Below are 10,328 nucleotides of genomic sequence, written 5' to 3'. Positions count from 1 at the left end.
TCCCAGGAGCTGCCAGTCCTAGAGGTTCACAGGATGTACCATCCCAGAACCAAAGTCCCCTACGAGATGGTGCTCGTTACCCTAGAACTTACCCCCGCGGGTAAGAGAATCAACAACATTACTTCGGTATGTCGCCTCACCGGCCTAAGAATTGAACCCCCCCATAACCGCGGCAGATTGGGCCAATGCCACCGCTGCCAATTATACGGCCATTCCGCAAGAAATTGCTTCGCCCACCCTAGGTGCGTAAAGTGCCTAGGGGACCACGGCACCTCCGACTGCCCTAGGACGCAACCGACCGAGGAGCCCCCAAGCTGTGTTCTTTGTAAGGCCCAAGGACATACCGCGAACTATCGTGGATGCCCTAAAGCTCCCAAAGAACCCAAGCGAAGGGTCAAACCGGCCGGCCGCAAACCCGCCGCAGCCCCCCAACCGACCCAAAAATTCGTCCCCGCACCGGCTCCGGCCACAAACGCGTGGGACAAACCACTTCCCAGGGCTAATCCCCCTGCGCCCAAACCCACCCAGGCTCCTCCAGCCAAGCCCGCCCAGCCAGCCCCGGTCAAGGCTCCCGCGCCCTCGCCTAAGCCCAAAACCCTAACGGAACAAACCCTCCAGACGTCCGCAGTAATAAACGCTGCGGATAATCTCAGTTTAATTCAAACTGTCCTCGCCACTATTGACATAGTGGAGATGGAAGTTTTTGCTCGGACCTTCAAGAAAGATCCCGTCTCAGCACTCACCCAGCATCTGGGTCTCCTCCTCTCCATAAAAAACCTCAACTCAACCGTTAATGGGTAGTACGACCACAGGTAGATTAAAACCCCACTCCCTATCTGTCGCGTTTTACAACGCAAACGGCCTTATCGACCAAATGGACGAAGTCCGCGACTTTGTATGTGCACACCAAACAGACATCCTCCTAGTTCAAGAGACCTTCTTGAAACCTAGCAGAAATAACCCTAAAATTGCCAATTTTAACTTAATTAGAAATGACAGGGCCACTGCTAAGGGTGGCACTGCCATATACTACAGAAGGGCCCTTCATTGCACTCCTCTTGATCCTCCACAACTAACCAATATGGAAGCTTCTATATGTCAGGTGAGTATGACCGGCCATCCGTCGATCATACTAGCATCAATCTATCTCTCTCCTTTGAAAGACCTTCTAGAAAGCGACATCCGCGCACTCCTCTCATTAGGAGACTCCGTCATCTTGGCTGGAGACTTTAATGCCAAACATCAAAGTTGGAATTGCCGCTCCCCGAATACACGAGGACGACAACTCGAAAGACTGACTCATAGGCCCGATCTTAACTTCATAGTTATAGCCCCTGACACACCGACTCGTTACCCAATGACCGACATTGCAACAGACAGACCGGACATACTCGATATAGCTCTTCTGAAGAACATCGCCCTTCAGGTGAGTCCCTTAGAGGTTCTATCCGAGCTATGTTCAGACCACCGTCCCGTCCTAATGCGGCTAGGACCCCCGCCCACCGCGGCCCCCCCGACAAAAACAGTCATTGATTTCAAGAAGCTCGCCGAGCAACTTAATTCTATAGACTCAGTGCACATATCCCAAATTCCTGACACCATAGATAACTTAGATGAAGCGCATGCAGCCTCACTGCACCTTACCAACCACATCCGCGATGCTCTCAGCGCCTGCTCCCGACAGATGCCGAACGGTTTCACCCGTCGACAGCTGCCGGACGACGCTAGAGAGCTTATCACAATCAAAAACGCTAGACGTAGAGCCCATGACGCATGTCCAAACGCCGACAACCGGAGAGAACTCTGGAAAGCCCAGAGGGAGGTTAAGGCTCGCCTTGCCGAACTCCGCGACGAACAATGGGACAGGAGGCTGAGTGAACTAACGCCTTCGCATGTAGCCTACTACAGCCTGGCGAGAGCTCTCAAAGCCGACCCTGTCTCGGCCACTCCTCCACTTTTACGTCCCAACCAACCTCCCGCTTTTGAAGATGTCGATAAGGCCGAATGCTTGGCCGACAGTCTAGAATCCCAATGCTCCCCGAGCACCATCTCTATAGACAAAGCCCAAATAGAACTAGTTGAAAGCAAACTAGAAACTATCTTCTCTTCCGCCCCAGAAGGCGACCCCATCCCCCCGACGACTAGCGACGAAGTTCGTCAAATTATCAAGGAATTACACGCCAAAAAAGCTCCAGGTCCCGATTCTATTAATAACAAAACCCTTAAGCTACTCCCCGATATACTAATCAACCTCCTGGTTGTCATTTTTAACACCCTCATGGCGGGTTGCTCCTTCCCCGATAGGTGGAAAGAAGCTACCGTCATAGGTATCCCCAAGCCAGGCAAACCTAGGAACCTCCCTACAAGTTACCGACCCATCAGCTTACTCAACACCCTTGGCAAAGTGTATGAGAAAGTCATACTCAGCCGACTTAAGTCCGTGGTAGAGGAGAAAAACCTCCTAAACGACGAGCAATTCGGATTCCGATCCAGACACTCGTGCGTCCACCAAGTGCACCGCCTCACGGAGCACATCCTTCACAACTTCAATCGATTCAGTGTGAATGGTGTCCCTACGGGAGCCCTCTTCTTTGACGTAGCCAAAGCTTTCGACAAGGTGTGGCACGCCGGCTTAATATATAAGCTATACCATCTAGGCGTGCCCGAAAGACTCGTACACTTACTACGAGAATTTCTCACCAATCGAACTTTCCGCTACCGACTGGACGGGACTCTTTCCTCCCCAAGGCCTATCCGAGCAGGTGTCCCTCAGGGCTCCGCGCTCTCACCCCTCTTGTACGCGCTGTACACCAGCGACATTCCCAGATCCCCCGATGTCCACATAGCTCAGTTCGCGGACGATACCGCTCTATTCAGCTCTCATGTAAAACTCCAAATTGTTAAAGCTCGACTCCAAAAGGCGGTCAGTAGCCTAGGCCACTGGTTCCGCCTCTGGAGAATAGAGGTTAACCCGGAGAAAAGCGCAGCAGTGCTCTTTCAAAAGGCAAAAAGAAAATCACTTGACACACTCCGACGGACCGAATTAACCCTTTACGACCGCCCCATTCCCTGGCAAACTAATACCAAGTATTTGGGTGTAACCTTCGATAATAAGATGAGCTTCAAGGCGCACATACGTAGAGTCCGTAAAAGGGCATCGTATGTTATGAGTCGTCTTTATCCCATGATTTGCGCTAAGAGCAAAATGTCACTCCGACATAAAGTCACGCTATATAAGACGTGCATCCGGCCAATAATGTCATATGCCTGCATCGCATTTGCACATTTGCCACCCTCCTCCCTCAAACCCCTCCAAGTCCTACAAAACAAATTCATGCGCATGGCCACAGGCTCCCCGTGGTACGTGCGTAATGTAGACCTCCATAGAGACCTCCAGCTCCCGACCATAGCCTATTACTTCAAACAACTTTCCAAAAATTATTTTGAGAAAGCCACCAAACACCCCAACCCCCTGGTAGTTGGGGCATCAACTTATACCCCCGACCGTAACGACCCTCCCGACAAAAGACGCCCAAAGCACGTCCTTAACGATCCCGACGACCAAATTATGACGGACAATGCTCCCTTTCTTGTAGGGCTACACGATTCAAACAATTTACAGCGTCTTCGCCGGCGAAGACGAGGTCCCCGATTTCTTACGTCACCCGGACGTGGACTCACGCCACGGCCTCGGGGACGTGTGGACTAGCTAGTCCGACCAATCCACCCATCCCAACGTCAGCCTAAGCCGTGGTCCGAGCCTCACAGGAGGCGCCCTTAGGAGGACGTTGCCTCCGACCTCTACATCTATTTTCTTCGAGCCCTAGGGCTCATCCCAGGCGGAGCTTCGCGCTTGCCACCCCCCCCGGTGACGCTGTAGCGGCCAGTAGGGCCTACGCAGCATAGTCAATCCGAAACAACACGGAGCGGCATTCTATTATCGACAGTCGAAGTGATAACACGTTGAATTTGTCTACCTTTTTAATTTATTCGGTTTAGTTTGACAGTTAATTGTAACTTTGGTTTAAATGTTGAGTTTCTTAACTTCTTTCAAATTTGTTCGTTTAAGTTTGACGGTTAAATGTAATTTCGGTTAAAATATTGTAAATCGAATCTTATTGTAAATCAAATCTTTGAAAAGAGCAACCGCTGAGTTTCTTGCTGGTTCTTCTCGGCAGGAAAGGCGTTCCGAACCAGTGGTAGATTCATTTGATGATTCAAAAGTATTTGTAAAGGTTTATTTGGATAAAAGTAATATTAAAGATGGTTAAAAGTTTGATAATAAACTGTGATGAATAATAACAATGGCGCGAGTTTTATTGGAGCTAGTTCTCCTACTCTTACATGTATGTATGTAGGTTTGTATCTATATGTGTTCCACCCTAGCGCCTAAACTACTGAGCCGATTTTGATAAATGAATTCTCAATCGATTCATTATTATGGTCCAGGTGACATAGGCTACATTTTATTCGAAAAATCGACCTGACGGATGTTACAAACAAAAAGTGTGGGATTCAAAAATAGATTTTTCATCTCACTCGCTCGGAAAGGATTCCTTTGCCCTTTGAAATCAGCGTGGAAAGTGGCTACTTTTCATCCCGGAAAATCAAAAAGTTCCTACGAGATTTGGAGAACTAAATTGCTGACGTGCAAAAACGTGCTGATTTAAAAAATCTCCCTGCAATAGCCTACGATGGGGTAACTATTACGCTAACCGAAAGAACTAAAAATCTTGGCGTGATATTGGACGGCCATTTATCGTGGGCAAGTCACATTAATGAAGTGAGTAAGCGCATGCACTACTCCCTTCACTCCTTGAAACGTTTGCAGAATTTCCTTCCTCTTAAAACTAAAATCTTACTCGCACAATCTCTTCTGCTTCCTCTCCTAGATTACGCCGATGTCTGCTATTTAGATGCAACCGAGGAGCTGCTTGATAAACTAGATCGCCTTCAGAATTTGTGCATCCGTTTTATTTTCGGATTGCGCAAATTCGACCATGTTTCTCAATTTCGAAATAAGTTAAAGTGGCTCCCTATTCGACTTCGCCGGAATACTCATATTCTCACGCTACTCTTTAAGATTTTAAATTCATCCTCCCCCTCTTACTTGCGTGAGCGCTTCAACGAAGCCGCTCCTCGGGTGATGCCAGTGCGTTCGTGTGTCAAGTTAAACTCACTTGCAGTTCCCCCTTACAACACTATATTTTATGCTAAATCTTTTACGGTACTCGCAACTCGCCTTTGGAACTCACTACCTGACAGTATTTTTAAAAATAACCCTTCCATCAGCACCTTCAAACTTCGTCTGAAACAGCACTATCTTTCCTCTCTGTCATAACATATTGTTTACATATATTTATCGGTATATATTATAAGATATATTTATGACTATAAGTATATATTTATGTATTAAGGTATATATGTTTTTGTAAGTCTATTTTAATATATAAATATTTGTAAGTATATATTATAACATAATATCTACTATATTTATTTTTTATTTTTCATGATTACTGTCTATCTTTGCTGTACCTATTCTACTCCATTTACAACCTCTCGCACTGCCAAGGGTCACTGGTAGAGATCTCTTATAGAGATAAGTGCTTCCCTGTCCACTTTTTCTTTCCTTTTATTTATATTGTTACAACTTTCTGGTACAAATAAATAAATAAATAAATAAATGACGGTGAGTTAGTTGCGTCGTGAAAGTACTATTAAGGACGTTTTCCATGTGATTAGGTACCTGTATGATAATATTCAAAATATATGAAACACAATATGTCTATTTCAAAAGAGAAAATTGAGAGAAGATTGAAGTTTTGTTCTAAATCTCATAACTCGTGGAAAAACTAGATCCTCAAATCCGTTACAGGGCCTTATAGACCCCAATCTGTTTGATTTAATGTTTATTCGCATTGACATTGGGATTTGGGAGTTAAGTGTTTACAAATAGAAAAAGCATTTGCACGATTTTCCATTGATTTACACAGAATTTACAATTTTGCATTCTGTAAAGGCTGACTTTCCATAGATAGATTCACTTATCCCCAACCCGTTTGTAATTCAAGTGCGGAAAGGGTAATCCGACACCAGCCATTCACATTCAAATGGTGCCTTTTATAATCGTTCGAACGTTTCCGATTGCGCTTAACCGTTTCTGTTTGATGTACAGCCAGCAAAAAAGATCATTGGATCATTATTGAAATTAAATATTGCATTTACACATACCTATTTTACTTTACAAAATAAAAATCATTATCATCATCACCCGATAGACGTCCACGGCTGGACAAGTCTCTTTGTAGGGACTTCCACAAGTCATGATCTTGCGCCGCCTAAATCCAGCGGCTCCCTGCGATTCGATTGATGTCTGTCGACCTAGAGACGGGTCTTCCAACGCTGCGCTTTTCGGTGTGAGGTCTCCATTTCAGCACCTTGAGACCCCAGCGTCTATCGGCTTTTCAAACTATAAGCCCTGCTCATAACTTTTGAGCTTTGCAACCCTCTGAGCTAAGTATGTCGGTTAGTCTAAAATAAAACAAATAAATGAAATAGCGTGGATTTAACTCGATCCAGCAATATGAGGAATATCCTTTTGAAGGATTCGAATTAAAAATCTTTGGTTAAAAAAGCAATCAACGATTTATTTCTTGGTTCTTCTTGATAGGAATAATGTGCTAGGTAAAAGTTAAATTTGAAAAAAAAACTTTTTTTTAAGTTTAGGTCCTTAATAATATTAAAATAAATCTAGAAGTCGATCTCTTTGTTTGTTATGTAAGAACTTCTTTAAGCCTTAATTCCTCAATAAATTGGAACGAAATCGCAGTCCAAAATAGTCGATAAGTAGACACATTTTATTCGTTACCTATGCGTTCGTGCTTTTGTTGTTGATACTTGCAACGACAACGATGACTTGTGCAGTAGGTACTGGATTCCCAGAATTTGTTTTACTTAAAAAAATGTTTTATTTGTTTTTATTTCACTTTTTTTGTCAACGTTACTCATAGGCACACGCCTATCAAACTATTTGGTTTCGAACAATGCGCCTACAACTCAATTCAAGAGATATACCGCTCAAATATACAGCATTGATTGCTCTATAGTCTATACCTGAATAATTGAACAAGTGCGAGTCAGAAAACGCAAGGTAGGGTTCTGCTGGTTGCTAATAACTTTGACGGTCATTATCTAAATAGTTATATAAAAGGAAAAGGTGCCGATCTGTTGCCATACCTCTTCCATGTTAGCCCACTTTCACTTAGAATCCATCATCACTTACCATCAGGTGAGACCGCAAACAAGGGCTAACTTGTATCAAAATAAAAAAACCGGCCAAGGGCGAATCAAACTCACGCATCGAGGGTTCCGTATCGGGTATTTTTTCCGACAATTTGCACGATAAAGCAAAAACTATTATGCATAAAGTAAATAACAATCTGTTTTAGAAGGTACACTGTACAGGTAAAGCCCTTTAATATGATATCCCACTTGGTGCAGTTATCTTACTTTGAAAATTGAAACACATTTTAATTTTTTTTAATGATGTAACAACAAATTCATGGTTTTCGGATTTTATTCCTTTACTTGTGCTACAAAACCTACCTACCTGCCAAATTTCATGATTCTAGGTCATCGGGAAGTACCCTATAGGTATTCTTGAAAGACACGACGGACGGACGGACGGATAGACAAACAGATAGACAGAACCCCAAACAAGCTCGTCTTTTTAGTTAAAAAAGTCTACCCGTTTACATTTTTTTTACGGGACGCTAAAAAGCATATTAGGAGTCACAGATAACCTAATATGCATCGCTTGTGTCTTTTAGAGCGTTGTGTAAGCGCTTCCATCGACACTTGAGTTTATTATCACAGTGTCGCGACACCTCTGTATCGCATTCATTAGAAAAGATAAAAAATCGTTTACGGGCAGAGGTTACGGATGAAAGACGCGGGTCCTTTACATTTATCGTGTTTTGTTAAAAAACCGGCCAAGTGCGAGTCAGACTCGCGCACTGAGGGTTCCGTACTCGGGTCTTTTTCCGATTCTCGGTCAACGGGAAGTACCCTATAGGTTTCTTGACAGACACGATGGACAGACAGACAGACAGACAGACAGACAACGTGACAACAAGTGATCCTATAAGGGTTCCGTTTTTCCTTTTGAGGTACGGAACCCTAAAAAGTTACGTAGAAATCAGGGATGAATTTTAGTTCCACCGCTGCATCTGTACCTATAGTACGCGACAGATCGAGATGGCAATCGGGGTATGAGGCGGGGGGACGCCCCGCACACCCGCACGTCACCCGCGCTCACCCGCACCGGATTAGCGTTTAGTTTCCGTCATTGCAAGTGAATATTTAGGTACTAGGTGCCTATTCATTTCAATAGCTCTTGTGCTAGACAGCTACGAGAAAATAGAGTCAATGTAAAGCTCTAACTTAAATCTAAATGAATCGTCATTAATTAAAAAAAAAAGAATATTAGCCATGCTGCTAATCATGACTAATACTCCCTTTTCCCCTCCAATTAAGCGTAAAGCTTGTGGCAGGAGTGGGTACGACAATATTATAGTGCAACGGGTGGGCTTTGAACCGCCGACCTTTCGGAATTCAGTCCGCTCCTCAACCGTTGAGCTATTGAGGCTTAATGTTAATACACAAAGTGTATCATTAATTTTGTGTCTAATAGAAATGGATGTTCAATAAATCGACAAACTAACACATTACTTACAATTACCAAAACATAATGTAAAGACAGCCCCACACTTGGGTGCCAACTTTTACCACAAAAAACCTTTTAAGAGGGCTCTCTCCGTCACTCGTTTCATACAATCGTAGTTCCAATTTCATTTGAATATTAAGCAACCTAAGTCCATGAAATTTTACAGACATATTCTAGAAACTAATATCTATGTCTGTGGTTTTCCAGATTTCTGTTAAAATATTCGGTTTCAAAGTTACGCGGTCTTAAAATTTACATACAAATCTTTGAGCTCCTGTAATTTTAAAACTACATATTGTGAGGGTAGTATGAAATATATGTATATGAGATCGGTCATGTGAAGATAATAAATCAGTACATGCCTAACGCTCGTGTTTGATTGGCACTCTTCACATGGCGCAGTCGTTAAATAAAAATAAAACGTGGAAAAGTGGTTGAAGTTTAGACATGGATAGTGTATTATCACCGCCGTCTTCGTTTTGCTTCGATAAGAATGCATCGGACGCCTGGAGCCTCAATGAGAGGTGGACAAAATGGAAGCGAAGTTATGAAATATACAGTAAAGCGTGCGAATTAACCAAGAAGTCAGTAGAAATTCAAGTGAATATTCTGTTGCATGTGGTGGGTGAACAGTGTCGAGATATTTTGGATCGTTTGCCGGACAAATGTACGACTGTTGAACAAGTTTGGAAAACGTTAGATGAGCAATTTCATACAAAAAGGAATGTTACGGTCGAGCGTCACAAGTTTTTTATGCGTCATCAACAAGACAATGAATCCATTGAACAGTACGTTTTTGAGCTAAGAAAGTTAGCTCAAACGTGTGAATTTCGTGATTTACATGATGAACTTATCAAGGATCGATTGGTATGTGGCATTTCTAGTTCGGCAATTCGTGAACGCTTGCTAAGAGAAGATGATTTGTCGTTAAAAAAGGCTATGGATATTTGTCGTGCAGCTATCGCATCTCGAACGAACTCGGAAAAAATCAAACCTGAAAGAGAAGAGACACAATTGTATAACGTTCATCAAGTTAATCGATCGCAGAAAGAGGTTTCGTTTGTGAAGTCGAAGATGACGTCATCAAGAGGGCGAGCTCGGAGCTCGGGACGCGATGTGGCGGCGGCGGAGCCGGAGAGCGTGCGGCGCGCCGCGCGCTGGCGGGCCGGACGGGCGCCGCCGGAGGCGCGCACACCGCATGCGCTTGCGCCGCGGCCGCGCGGGCGTCTCCTAGCGGCGAGCGACTTCAACGTGAACCAGGGGCGTGCGGTCCCGGGTTCGAGTAAAATGTGTAAATATTGTGGAATTGTGCATAAAAAGTTTGAGTGCCCGGCATATGGTCAAAGGTGTGTGCGATGTTCAGGGATGAACCATTTTGCACGCGTTTGTGGCGTACATTATATCGAGGAATCTGACGAACAGGTAATCTATTCCTTAAATAATAGTAGTGATTGGAATCTTAGCTTAAAAATATGTGGAACTTGGATTAGATTTAAATTAGATACAGGAGCTGATGTAAATGTTTTGCCGTTACATTATTTTGAAAAGTTAAATATAGGCCAGGAGTGTTTATTGCAGACGAAAACAAAGTTAAGTGGTTATT

This window comes from Maniola jurtina, chromosome 17 (assembly GCF_905333055.1).
Source record: "Maniola jurtina chromosome 17, ilManJurt1.1, whole genome shotgun sequence".
Classification (NCBI taxonomy): domain Eukaryota; kingdom Metazoa; phylum Arthropoda; class Insecta; order Lepidoptera; family Nymphalidae; genus Maniola; species Maniola jurtina.
This window is presented reverse-complemented; position numbering follows the sequence as displayed.